Source organism: Odocoileus virginianus, chromosome 27, assembly GCF_023699985.2.
Source record: "Odocoileus virginianus isolate 20LAN1187 ecotype Illinois chromosome 27, Ovbor_1.2, whole genome shotgun sequence".
NCBI classification, from domain to species: Eukaryota; Metazoa; Chordata; class Mammalia; order Artiodactyla; family Cervidae; genus Odocoileus; species Odocoileus virginianus.
This window is the reverse complement of record NC_069700.1, coordinates 2,509,452-2,523,649: the sequence shown is the minus strand read 5'-3', so window position 1 is coordinate 2,523,649 and position 14,198 is coordinate 2,509,452.

The following is a 14,198-nucleotide window of genomic DNA, read 5'->3' as shown; positions in this document are numbered from 1 at the left end:
TGTGGTCTGTATCCTAGTCCTGCCCTGCAGACCATCTTAGGAAAGAACCTGCATTCTCTCCCTTATAGCAATCCTTTTTGTATATGTGAACATCTCTCCCCTGCCTTTGTCAGAAATCATCTTTTACCCAGGCTCAGATACAAAGTAATAATAACTACCTCCATCTAATTTCTTCCCAAAGGAAATAGTGCCTTTATCTTTGCCTGCTTGTGCGCCTGCTCAGTCGTGTCTGACTCTTTGCGACCCGGCGGACTGCAGCCCTCCAGGCGCCTCTGTCCATGGGATTCTCCAGGCAAGATGCTGGAGCAGGTTGCCATTTCCTCCTCCAGGGGATCTTCCCGACCCAGGGATGGAACCTGCATCTCTTGCTTCTCCTGCATTGGCAGGTGGATTCTTTACCACTGAGCCACCTGGGAAGCCTTTACTAAGATAATTGGAATTTGTCTGCTCACTTAAATCTTTGCATGTTTTTCTGGCTAATATTAAAGGGTCCAAAGTGATGGAGATAAAGAATGAAAACAGCTGCCATTAGTTCTCCCTCTAAAAACACATCACTTCAACGAGTTCTTGTCGTAGGCAGCGTTTGCCAGCTTCACAGCCCGTAAGATGGGGGCGGTGGCTGCAGTGGGGTCTGTTCAGGGTGCCGTCCCCAGAGCTGCTGAGTCGCACTGCGGGCCGGGGCCCAGGAAACCACATTCTAACGAGCACCACCGGTGCTCCTTCCGCCGCACCGCCAAACCTTCCCCAGGAGCGTCTGGGTCCCGCCCAACGGTCCTGCTGGCCGCACTGCAGTGAGCCAGGCCACCCCTCCCACCCCCGGGAAGCCCTGCAGCCGTAGGCGGTAGGCTGGCTCGGGCACCGCAGCGGTGGGCTCGGCCTGGACGGGGCCCCTTGCTCCCTGCGCAACCCCTTTGTGTGCTGGAGGCCCCAGAGGCTGGAGGAGGAGGTGGCCGGGCCGTAACTGACCCCCAGGAGGGCTTCCTCTGTCCCTGGGGCTCCTCTCAGCATTTCCACCGTTGACTCCGGCTGCTCGGGGCCCCAGCCCCGTCGGAGGAGGCTCCGACGTCAGTGGTTAGAGCTGAGGGGTGCGGATCCACGGAGGCGGTTTCTGGGGTCACCCAACTAATGAGAGGTGGGGTGGGGCGCTGACACAGGCGGCCTGACTCCAGGAACCCCCACTGCTGGGCCACAGCCCTGGCTCTCTCCCTGACCTGGGGGCGTGAGACCAGCCCGCCAGAGCCCCGATGTCCCGCAGGTCACCCCCCTGCTCCCCGAGCCACCCCCTCCTTCGGGATGTCCTGTCTCAGTGGCGCTGTCCCCTCCGCAGGAAGCTCCTTCGGATGGTCCCCGTCACCTCCTAAGGGTCCCGAAACCCAGCCGTCCTCTGACCCCTGGACCCTTGTCCCAAGCGGGTGGGCTCCCTGAGATCAGTGAGCAGGGGACAAACGTGGCACCCACATGGTGGCCATGCCTGTGATGCCACCACTGGTCCACCCCATGCCCCCGCCATGAGCTGCTGCCAGGATCCCCAGGAGGAGACAGCCTGACCCCCCACGGCCTGCAGGACCCAGACCCAAAGCTCTCCTGTCGACTGCCATGACCCTCGAACCTGAGTCTGCACTGGCCCAGCTCCCACCTGGCCCCCCCTGCCCCTCAGGCCTTGCCCGCCTGATACCTGCTGGTCCAGCACCCAGCCTGGGAGCAGCCTTCAATTTTGACATCATTGGGAGCTAAGAGTTGAGAAATTCTGCAAAGAAATTCCCTAACCCCCCCATCTTCACCCAGATCACTAATTGCTAATGTCCTGCCAGACGGACACGCGTGATCCACACACAGCCTCCCCTGACCACTCAGACCTCACGCCCTGAGAGCAGCAGTGTTCATCTGCAGGGAGTACACGCTCTAGGCGACTGAGTCGTGGTCGCCACCTGGCCAAGCACCTCCCCTGCAGGCTTGTCTTCCTGCTTGAGGGGCAAGTCCAGGTTTGCCCGGTCCAGCCACTCATCGTGGGGCCATAATTGCCTTGGATCTGGACACTTCCTGGGCCTTTGGGGGACACTGGATCTGGATGCTTCCTGGGCTTTTGGAGGGGGACACAATCTGGATGCTTCCTGGGCCTTTGGGGGACACTGGATCTGGACGCTTCCTGGGCCTTTGGGGGACATGGATCTAGATGCTTCCTGAGCCTTGGGGGGACACTGGCACTTCAAGGGAGTGCAGGCTGGAGGCTCTATCTGTCCCAGTTGGGGCTCATCCTGTGACTGGATTCGGGTCTGGAGCCACAAAGGCCCTGGGCCCCGTTCGGCCCAGAGGTCCCACTGTGTTCTTATGTGGACACGGCCTGCATGGCAGTGGTGGAGTGATAGGGAGTGTTGGTCTTCTCAAAGGAAGCTTTCTTGGGACCCCGGCCCCCGGGCACCCAGGGCCAGGTCGGGGGGCAGTCCCCATCAAGTCCTGGGCACAGACGCAATGGGACCCCAGCTGTCTGCCCACCACAGGCTCCGGGGCCGGGCCTCCAGAAGAGCAGGGGCTTGATCAGTGTTTGCTGAGTGAGTGAAAGAATGAGTGAGACTGTTCTGGAGCTGATCCCGCCCAGAGCAAACCCTCCTCATGGCCCAGGCGTGCCTGGGCGGCTTCCGCTTTATGCACGGAGCATGGCTATGCTTGCGGGGTTCTTGTTATGCCCGCTTCTCACTGAGAGCTAGGAAGCCTCAGTCCCAGCAAAGGTTCCGTCCGGAACCCACAGAGTAGACTAATTCTAGTAGCTGAGCCCGTTTTCAGGATTTTTCCACTTGACTCCTTGTGGGAGGCGGAGTGGGAGGAAAGGGGTTTCTCCTGGTCTTTGGTCGTGAGACCTGGACCCCAAAGAGGAGCCCTCGGAGGCGTCCCCCCGGTGGGGCGGGCCTCCCGCGCTGACTGACTGGCTCTGTCGTTGCAGACGCAGGCGGAGGGAGACGCACTGAGGTCCGGAGGCCGCCGCACGGCGCTGCAGGAAGACCCGCTCCCGGAGGCCTGGCCCGGCCGCGCCGGTTCGCTCCGAGACGGGACCCTCGCCGGGCTCCGTGGAGCAGCCCCGCGGCGCTGGCCGTCTGCCGGGCTCGGAGGTGCCTGGACCGCCGCTGTGAGGGGTCTGGGTGACCGGCTCCCCTCCGCCTCGGAGGACGGGCCTCGGTCCGACGGTGAGGACTCGGGAGCGCGGGGACCCCCGCGCGGTGCCCCGTCCGCCTGCGCGTCCCCGCCACGAGGACTGTGCCCGGGAGTGTGGGCCGCAGACCCCCCAGCCGCGCCTGGCGGCCCTTCAGGGGGATCAGCGCAGGGAGGGCTTGGGGCCGCCCCGTGGTGCCTGTGGGAGCGGGGGCTTCCCCCGGCGAGGCTGCCCCGTGCGGGCCTCACCACGTGCTCTGATTATGCCGAGGTGACTGACCTGAACCGCGCTGAATCGAACTGGGTGGAAATAAATTGAATTGAAAGGCCACCAACGTGTCTACCTGTTTCACTGAGGGCCAAGTCCGGGGGTCAGGACCGTCGTCGTCTCCGCACCAGCCGGGCGGAAACCGCGCTGCTGCGGCAGGAGAGGAACAGGATCACCCCGGACGGGAGGGCACACCACGGACGGGAGGGGACGGAGGAGACAGGGGGCACCCCGGACAGGAGGGCACACCACGGACGGGAGGGGACGGAGCCGGAGCAGCACAGACTGCAATGAAGCAGGTCCGGCCAGCGGGGGACGCAGACGCATGCAGACAGGTTCGTGCGGACAAGAGCATCTCGGGCGTGGCCTGTGAATCCCACATGTGGAATCACCTGGAAGGTCCCCCAGGCCGACAGCAGTCTCAGGGAGCCGGCCCAAGAATCTGCCTTTTCAAACAACTTCTACAAGTGGATTCGAAGTTTGAGACTCACTGAGGGGAAGGGGTGGTGGGACCGTGGGGTGTTGGTAATTCCCCGGCTGACGGGGGCCTCCCCCTGGGGCTACTACCTGCGCCCCAGGGACGCCGGGTGTTCTCCCTGCTGACCGGCTTCCAGCGCCTGATGGCAGTGGGATGGTTGCGACACTTGGAGCACTCAGGTCTGACCAGGCATGCCTGCCTTCTCTCTACACCCATCCTGGATTCCAGGGCCAGAAGTGGGATGCCTCACACAATCAAGAAATGCCCAGCACGCTGGGATCTGGAGGCGGGCGCCTGAGCCACACTGCCCATGGGTCGAGGCGTCGGCAGGCCGGTGCCTCCTGAGGCCGCCCTCCTCCCCGGGGGCGTCTTCACCCGGTCTCCTGCACACACATTCCCGGTGTCTGGGGCCAGATTTCCTCTTCTTGTAAAAGACCAGTCAGATTGGATCAGGGCCGCCCTGTGCTGTGCGGAATCGCTCAGTCGTGTCTGACTCTTTTCGACCCCATGGGCTGTAGCCCACCAGGCTCCACTGTCCTTGGAATTCTCCAGGCCAGAATACTGGAGTGTGTTGCCATGCCCTCCTCCAGGGGATCTTCTCTACCCAGGGATCGAACCCAGGTCTCCCTCATTGCAGGCGGTTTCTTTATCATCTGAGCCCCTAGAATACTGAGTGGCTGAATTCCCAACCCAGGAACGGAACCAGGGTCTCCTGGATTGCAGGCAGATTCTTTACCAGCTGAGCTATCAGGGAAGTCCCAGGCTTCTTTTTAACCTAATCACCCTGTTAAAGACCCTGTCTCCATACATAGCCACACCTGAGGTGCTGGGGGTACTGATGAGGGCATAATTGAACATATAAATGGGAGGGCTCCCACAGTTCAGCTCACAACAGGCGGTGTTTCCTTTGCTGTAATCTTGAGCAAGCACGTGGAGAAGCACTTTGATCATCTAAGTGCTGTCTCTCAAGTTTACGCTGCCCTTCTGTCCCTTTCGTCCAGTTCATTTTATCTTTAGATAAACATGTGACACGTGCAGCCTCCAAACTGTGGACATTTTTAGGATTCTCAGCGGCTTCTTGCTGCGCCTCTATCTCTTGTATCAACACAAAATTGAACTGCGGCCCAGAACTTCCCAGCGACAGTGTGTGACCCAGCAACCCTGGGACACGTTAGTGACCCAGGCTCGTCATCAGCCAACACTCCTCACACGCGCGCCGAGCATCCCAATTTCCCGCCTCCCATGGTCAGTACCTGTGGACCATCGAGGACCCCAGGTCCCTCCCGGCTCCCGTAAGGACCACTGCTGGGGTGGCTGCCAAGAGAGACAGACGTCACAGCAACATCTCCAACTGCGACGCCACCTGCCTGACCCAGGGTCCACTGCCTTCCAGAAAACAACAGATTCTGGGGACTCCCCTGGTGGTCCAGTGGCTGAGACGCCGCACTCCCAACGCGGGGGACCCGGGTTCAATCCCTGGTCGGGGAGATGGATCTCACATGCTGTGCCCAAGACACAGTGCAGCGAAATGAGTACTTTTTTCTTTTTTTTTTTTAAAGAGGCTTCCCTGGCGGCACAGTAGTTAAGAATCTGCCTGCCAATGCAGGGGACCTGAGTTGAGTCCCTGGTCTGGGAAGATCCCACATGCCTCAGGGCAGGTAAGTCCATGGTCCACAACTACTGAAGCCCATGGGCTCTAGAGCCCCCGCTCCACAGCAATGCAAAGCCCGCACATCCACACCCAGAGGGTATTCCCCAAGCACCGCATCTAGAGAAAGTCCACCCGCAGCAGCAAAAACCCAGCACAGCCAAAATAAATAAAGAAACCACACTACTACGGAGTTCTAAACCTACTTTAAAAAATATTCTGAAATGAATAGATGATGATTTTGCACAGTAGGTAAAAGCACTTAGCTCAGTCATGTCAGGGAGACTATAATCAGAAATAAAACAGGCTTTTCTATCTCAGCGCCTTGGGATGACGGCTAGCATTGTCCCAGGCCCAGGCGCCTCTGAAAGGGCCTCCCTGTCCCCACACATCCCTGGAACAGAAGCTGAAGGTCTTCCTCAGTCAAGGCCTCAGTTCTCCAGGAGACGCGGGGACTATTGTTTGAAGCAGCTTCTATGTATGTGAAACTCCACACCCACCTGCTGTCCTGGGAGACAGGTATTTTATATGCACTTTGGAGATTAAAGACGCCAAGTCCAGAGGCGCGGAATCTCAGGCTACGGTAAGGGTGGGAGTTGAACTCCAGGCTGCCCGGCCCCGTGTCACCCGCAGGGTACCTGCGGCTGGACGGGCCCAGCCTTCCACATGGCGGGGAACTCCAGGGAGCGCTCACACCTTCAGCACATGCACAGCTCCACCCCAGAGACTGTAACTGCCTGGGGCCCTCACCGGGCTTCTCTTGTGGCTCAGCTGGCAAAGAATCCGCCTGCAATGTGGGAGACCTGGGTTCAATCCCTAGGTTGGGAAGATCCTCTGGAGAAGGGAAAGTCTCCCCACTCCAGTATTCTGGCCTGGAGAATGCCATGGACTGTATAGCCCATGGGGTCACAAAGAGTCAGACACGACTGAGCGACTTCCACGTAGAATAAGTCTGGAAGCACTCTCTCCCTTCCCTTTCCCCTCAGAGGACCTGAGCAGACCTGAGCAGTCCCCAGGTGACTGTAACGGAGCCCGGCCAGGGGCAGCACCTGGGAAGGGCAGAGCCACAGCCTGCCCTCACCCCGAGCGCAGGTGGAGCCGTTCACCGACGCTGCGCGTGTCCACCTGGCCTGGGCAGAAACCCCAGTGCCGGCGCCGACTGGCTGGAGGGATGAGGCCCAGAGCTGTGTCCTGGTCACTGCCCACAGGGTCACCCCCGGGGGCTTGGCCTCCGCCTGTGAACACACACGCTGAGCGGCCGCAACCTGTGGACACTGGGCTAGGTTCTGGAGGGGACACAGCACTGAGTGGCCGCCCCCCATGTCCTCCAGCCCAGGAGGCACAGCTCAGCTAAAATAAAAAAAAAAGAAAGCGGGGCAGGGGAGGCCAAATATATTCCACTAAATGATCGGAAGGTGGTTCAGCTGATGCTGGGAAAGACGAGGGCAGGAGGAGAAGAGGGCGACAGAGGATGAGATGGTTGGATGGCATCACCAACTCAATGGACAGGAGTTTGAGCAAGCTCCAGGAGACAGTGAAGGACGGGGAAGCCTGGGGTGCTGCAGTCCACGGGGTCGCAGAGTCAGACGCGACTTAGGGACTGAACAACAACAATGTAGAGAACCCGCCTGCCAATGCAGGACACTCGAGTTCGATCCCTGGGTCAGGAAGATCCCCTGGAGGAGGACATGGCAACCCCCTCCGGTATTCTTGCCTGGAGAATCCCACGGACAGAGGAGCCTGGGGCGGGCTACAGTCCACGCAGTCACAGAGAGTCAGACATGACCGAGCAGGCGCACACATGTGATAAGAGCCAAGCAAGAGCCCAGCTGGGGGTGTTGGGCAGGGAGGGCCCGGGGCAGCCCCCTGGGCTGTGTGTGCCCGAGTGACCGTGGGCACGGGGGCGGAGGAGACAGGTGTTGGCCACTGAGAGCCGGCTGACTGTGAGCCCTGCCTGAAACACACACACGGGGTAGAGAGGGTTTCCGGCCGCTACCGGCCGCTGTGCAGACAGAGGGCATGTGGGTTCTCTGCTTGGAACCCCCCACTCTTTTCTATCTCGGTCCCCACCCCCGGCCTCCACGATCTCATTCACCCCCAGAGCTTCCCACCCCCAGGACTCAAATGCAGCCACAGGGCTCACGGTCCCCTGAGCGGCAGACACCCCACCAGACGCCCGCAAACTCCCTCCTCCTGGGGACAGCCACCCTGCCCCGCCCTCCTCTGAGTGACCTTCCCAGTCACTTCTGGGCACCCGGAGAAGGAGCAGCTGGGGGTGAGCCGGGGAGCAGAGCCAGAGAAGGTGACTCTGAAGCCGTGCTGCGGCCTGGACGCTGAGCCGCCTGCTGCGGGAGCTGGCCCACGCCGGGTTCTGTCCCTTGCCGTCACAGGCTCCTCGAGCAAGAGGACCCACAGCCTCTGGGCCTAGCGGCCAGCTCCTGGCGGCTTCCCCGCCGTGAGAGACCCCCCACCACCCCCCACCCTGCGCCTTTCTGCACCCGGGACCCCTCCCCATCCCCTCACCTGGGCCTGGACGACTTCACGACTTCAGCCCTTTCCTCCTAGGGCCTCCGGCTCTGCTCTGCCCTGCACTCCGCCGCGGGACGTTTCCAGAACCAGCTCTGCTCCAACAACCGCCTTCTTTGACCCCACCTGCTGCCAGGGCCGCGTTCTGGACCCTCAACACTAATCCCGGCCGACGTGCTCCTCTCGCGGCCCCTCCGAGGGCCACTGGCCACGGCCTTCTCCCCTTGCCTCCCGGGCGCCCGGTGGTGGTCACCGAGTCCATCACGTGCCTCCGGGCCCGCCCCCTCCAGGTGATGCTCGTTCAAGCTCCCCGCCTCTTTGAGATCATTGTGGAATCCTTGTGAAACTCCCCTCCAAGAAGCCAGTCTCCACGCTTTTCTTGCTCCCCCAGTTAAACAAAAACTTGCACACAGTCACACATGCGCGCACACACACACACACTGCAGGTGGGGCGACTAGGTGGAGCACTGGATACTGGGGGGAGGTGTGCTGCTGGATGCGTGGACGTCTGCCCAGCCCTCGGCCGTCAGAGAGGGAGCCCTCATGTAAACGCGGTCTGGGTGACAGGCACGCGCGGGGTCCCTCCCGCGGTGGGGCGTGAGGATGAGGGCGGTGGAGGATAAAATCACAGCGCCTCCCTCTCACCCCCAGAGCTTTAGCTCCCCAGGACTCAAGTGCAGCTGCAGGCGTCACTGTCCCGAGCTGCAGGCACATCCCCACCAGGACGCCTGCAGACTCCCCTCCTCCTGGTGACAAACCCCCCCGGCCCCGAGTCCTCCTCTGAGCGACTTCTTGAGTCACTTCTGGGTCTACCGGAGAAGGAACAGTGTGGGGTTGGGGCCTGAGCCCCGGCCTGCTGCAGCTCGGTGTCAATAAAAGTGAGGAGGTGCTTCCCCCTTTCATGTTCACCCCTCACCCCGCCCCCCTGGCCCCCACCCCACTGCTCGCTTCTCCTCTGCGGCTGGCGGGTCCTCTGACCCTTTGCTCAGGGTCACAACATGAGCACCTTTCAGCCCCACCTTCCTCGGCAGGATCCAAACCCTGGAGAATCAGTGCTTAACTTGGGTTGGGGGGTGGGGGGAGCTGGGATGGGGGGACTGGGCCCCGGTGCTGATGAGCGAGAAGACAGCTGGGAATGATCTGGAAGGTTCTGGAAGGATGCAGGCCAGGCAGGCCAGTGTTCTGCTGGCTGGTATAGTCCCGAGGCCCATGGGACCCAGGGGACGGTGCACAGGCCATGGGGCACAGGCCGTCCAGGGCAGAGCCAGCTGTCACCATGGCCTGGGCTGGCCAGGGCCATGGAGGACACGGCAGACCCAGACTCCCTGCTCCTGACCGAAGAAGCCAGCCCCCAGCCGCTGTGACTATGCAGACCCCGGGATAAATATGCTGGGGCTTGAGATTGGAAGAAAAGTTGTGGCCAACCTAGACAGCTTATTAAAAAGCAGAGACATAACTTTGCCAACAAAGGTCCATCTAATCAAAGCTATAGTTTTTCCAGTAGTCATGTATGGATGTGAGAGTTGAACTATAAAGAAAGCTGAGCACCAAAGAACTGATGGTTTTGAACCGTGGTGTTGGAGAAGACTGGAGAATCCCTTGCACTGCAAGGAGATCCAACCAGTCCATCCTAAAGGAAATCAGTCCTGAATATTCAAATGGAAGGACTGATGCTGAAGCTGAAACTCCAATACTTTGGCTACCTGATGCGAAGAGCTGACTCATTGGAAAAGACCCTGATGCTGGGAAAGATTGAGGGCAGGAGGAGAAGGGGACAGAGGATGAGATGATTGGATGGCGTCACCGACTTGATGGACATGGGTTTGGGTGGACTCCAGGGGTTGGTGATGGGCAGGGGGGCCTGGTGTGCTGCAGTCCATGGGGTCACAAAGAGCAGGACACGACTGAGCGGCTGAACTGAAGTTGGGGGGCAGCTGCCCAAGACACTCAGTCAGTCTGGTGACCACAGCATTTAATGGCATCTAAAATGACGAACCCTCTCCAGAAGATTTTCAGTTTACTTTGCCCAGATCCATCAGAAAAACCATTATTTATGGCAGCTTTAGCCTTAAGCAATGCATTTCTTAAACAGTGAGACTTGAACGTTGAAATGACGGCTTGATCCACGGGCTCCACAATCGTTGTTACGAGGCATGAAAACAACACAAATTTCAGGACGGCAGGTCGGGTGGAGGCACCTGCTCCCTGACCTCGGGCCCAGGTCAGGCTGCAGCTTCTTGGAGCTTCTCTTCCTGAGTGTGGCCTGGCCCCAGGGTCCCGTGGGCTCTCTGTGCTGATGCAGGTGGGTGAGCAGCCCCACTGAAGAGGTCAGGCAGGGTGCTTGAAGGAAGGTCCTGGGGCGTTTCCTAGATCTGAGATTTACTGCAGCCTGGACAATTGGCCTTGAGGTTCCTGGGGGGTGGGGGGGAGGCTGGTGGGCAGGAGCCTGGGATAGGCTGACCTCTGTGACCCCATGGGGTTCTCCAGGCCAGAATACTGGAGTGGGTAGCCATTCCCTTCTCCAGGGCATCTTCCCAACCCAGGGATAGAACCTGGGTCTCCTGCATTGCAGGTGGGTTCTTTATCAGCTGAGCCACAAGAGAAGCCCAAAAATACTGGAGTGGGTAGCCTATCCCTTCTCCAGGGGATCTTCCTGACCCAGGAATCGAACCGGGGTCTCCCGTGTTGTGAGCGGATTCTTTACCAGCCAAGCTATCAGGGAAGCCCAATCTCTGGGACAGTGATTTTCAAACTTTCCTGGGCTTGAGAATCCTCTGGGAATTTTCCCTCCTGAGATCCTTTGTTGCTTCTTGGTGGGCAATTTCATCCTAACAAGGCTTCCCATTAGCTGGCCAACCTGGGCAGTTCATTTCACCCTCATCTCTGCTCCAAGGTGACAAGGATTTTTTTTCCTTCCCAGTTCACTGGTGAAGACAAGAGACAAAATTCATGGGAAAACAAGCTGCCATGTGCAAAGCGTTGTATAAACACATCCGAGGGTGAGGGAGGAAGGGACATTGGGCTTGACTGAAACAGCAATATCCAATCAATAAAAACAATGCTGAGAAGCAAGATGACTGTTTTAATCCCTCCACTCCTTACATATTTACGGGTTCCCTGGTGGCCCAGATGGTAAAGTTTCTGCCTGCAATGCAGGAGACCCGGGTTCGATTCCTGGGTCAGGAAGATCTCCTGGAGAAGGAAATGGCAACCCACTCCTGTACTCTTGCCTGGAAAATTCCATGGATGGAGGATCCTGATGGGCTATATAGGGCATGGGGTCACAAAGAGTCGGACACGACTGAGCGACTTCACTTCACTCCTCAAATTTGCCTGCAGCTTCCAGAATCTCCAAACTGGGTAGGCATCACTTCTGTCTCACAGAGCTGAGGTTCTGGCACGAAGGCCTGCAGATCCGCTGCGGCCTGGCGGGCCCGGGGCGCTGCGCTAACAGCCGGCGGGGGGCATGGCGGAGGTCAATGCGGGGCGGGCAGGCGGGCAGCGGGCACTCCTCCTGCCCTCGGCCTGTGGCTTCCTGCCAAGCGAACTGGGCAAGGAGCGCCCGCTGGTTTCTTATTTAGGACACCGCCTTGGCAGCCAAGAATCGGAGGGGCCGGTTTTACTGTTGTTAGAGAGTAACCTTCAATTTCAAGTTTAAAATTAACCTGGTCCTCCGGCTGCTCCTGGCCGCTCCGGGACCTGGGGGAGGGAAGGGCCCTGGGCGGCCTGGCACCCGGGGCGGGGCGGCGGCGGGGTGGCATGCCCCAGGGTCCTGCTCGCTCCTCGGTCCCCGCAAGGGGCCTTCGGGGTCTGCGGGGCGGGCAGCGGCAGTCTTGGGTGGCTTGCGTTCAGGCTGCAGCCGGCACAGGGTGGGGGGTGGGGAGGAGCCCCCAGAGGGGCCAGGGTCCACCCAGTCCTCAGTCCCTCGGATGGGGGCTGGGCTCACGTGGCCCAGCCATTCAGCTGGTCCTTGAGCTCCGGGGGGGGTGCCGCAGGGCCCACCCTCTCTGGGTGCCCACCTGCACACCAAGTAGAGAGAACCTGGCTCTGCCTCGAAGGAGGTTGTGACAAGAGGCTGGGCCGGGGGCCCCCCTGGGCTGTGTGTCGGGGGGGGCTCTGAGGGAAGCCAGGGAGCTCACGGGGCCCCCTCCCGATCTCACCAAAGCTCCAAGGCCACCGCGGGCCGGCCTTGAGCTGGCGGCTCTGGACCACGGAGCAGGGGAGGCCTGCACTCCGGGACCCTTGTCTGCAGGGAGCGGCTGGCTGGGGTTGAGCGCCTGTGCTTCCCCGTCCCCGGGCGGTAGGACGTGGGGGCCTGGTTTGGGGGAGCTAGGGAAGGCCCGTCCTCCTCCCTCCCTGAGGCCGCCGTGGAGGGCAGAGACCCATGGTTCACGGCCTCTGACGGGGAGACACGCTGCAGGGAGGAGGCGTCCTCAGAGGTAACAAGACCTGAGCCCCTCCCCTGCCTGCGTGTCTGCCAGCAGGTCCCGGGCTGAGAACCCCGTGCATTAGCCGTGGGGCCTGCATGGCTATCCCAGAAGGTGGGCACCGTCACCCCCTCCTCAGGGGTGAGGGAGCAGGCAGGAGGCAGCCTCCCGGCCAGACCCGGCTCTCAGCCCTTCCTGCATCCCCCTGCACCCCAGCACAGGGGCGGGCTGCTGCTGCGTCTTCAGGCAGGGGGACCCCCAGCCCAGGCGTGCTGCCTTCCGCCTGCCCCGCATGAGTTCCAGACAGACACCCCCGCGTCTGAGCTCCTGCCTCTCAGGGGCTCCGTTGCTCAGTCGTGTCCGGCTCCTTGCGACCCTGTGAACTGAAGCCCGCCCGGCGCCTCTGTCCATGGGATTCTGCAGCAAGAGTGCTGGAGTGGGCTGCCACCTCCTCCTCCAAGGGATCTTCCCCGCCCAGGGATCGAACCTTTGTCTCCCGGATCTCCTGCATTGGCAGGAAGACTTCACCGACACTCCCCTGGGCCGCCCTGGTGTCTCAGTCAGTAAAGAATCCGCCTGCAGTGCAGGAGACCCGGGTTTGACCCCTGGGTAGGGAAGATCCCCTGGAGGAGGAGATGGCAGCCCACTCTAGTGTTCTTGCCTAGAAAACCCCATGGAGAGAGGAGCCTGGGTGGCCTACAGTCCATGGGGTTGCAAAGAGTTGGACACAACTTGGTGACTAAATCACCCACCACCCTGCCTATCAGACCCTCAGTAACAGGGTGTTGAGTAAATTGTCTTTCAAACACGTGATGTTCTTTTTGCTTACACAGGAACCCAGAGCAGCCAAAGTCCCCGAGACAGAAGGTAGGTGGTGGGGGCTGGGGCTAGGGGAGGGTGCAGGGATGAGTGTCTCATGGGGACCGAGGTTCAGTCTGGGGAGAGGAAGACTTCTGCGGAGGATGTGGGTGATGGCTGCACCACCTGAATGCATTTAATGCCACAGGCTTAAGCTCTCGGGAAAAGGCCAAGCTGGCAAACTCTGGAGTTATTCTACCACACCCAAAACAACACATGGTGTGTGAGAAGCAGCAGCAAGAGGAGGCAGCCCTTAGTGCTGCTTCTGGGGATGGGAGGACAGTGAAACAGGCCACATCGGATCTGCGCTGCTGGGAGCTACACTGAAAGGCACGGAGGGGCTGGCGGGTCTCCTGGTAGGTCAGGAACACGGACCTTGGAGTCGGGTGAGGCAAGGTCAAGCCCAGCCCACCATTTCCAGGCCTTGGCTCCAGTGATAAGGTCGGGGGCGGGAGGAGTGGGGTGGTGATCGGCAGACAGTGAGGGACATGTTTGAGTCCCTGACCCCTGTCCAGGGACGTGATCAGAAATCAAGGCCGGGGCCACCAGGGTTAGTGTCCACTCGGCCCATCAAAGCCAATCCTGTCCAGGAAAAGTGGCCGGGCTGCATCGGGAGCCAGACACCCCGAGGCCTCCCCGGCACGGGGACAGTCCTGTGTGGACATGGCACCCGGGGCTCCAGCTCCCTGTGCTGCCCTGGGTCCTCACTCGCGTCTCAGGGGAGGACGGGGCAGGCAGGACAGACACCTGAGGAGGATGAAGGCTGGGGGTCAGGGTGGTGGGGGGCGGGGGTCACAGTGGGGAGGACGCTGCTGGCCCTTAGGACCCACCCCAGACAGACTCACGTGG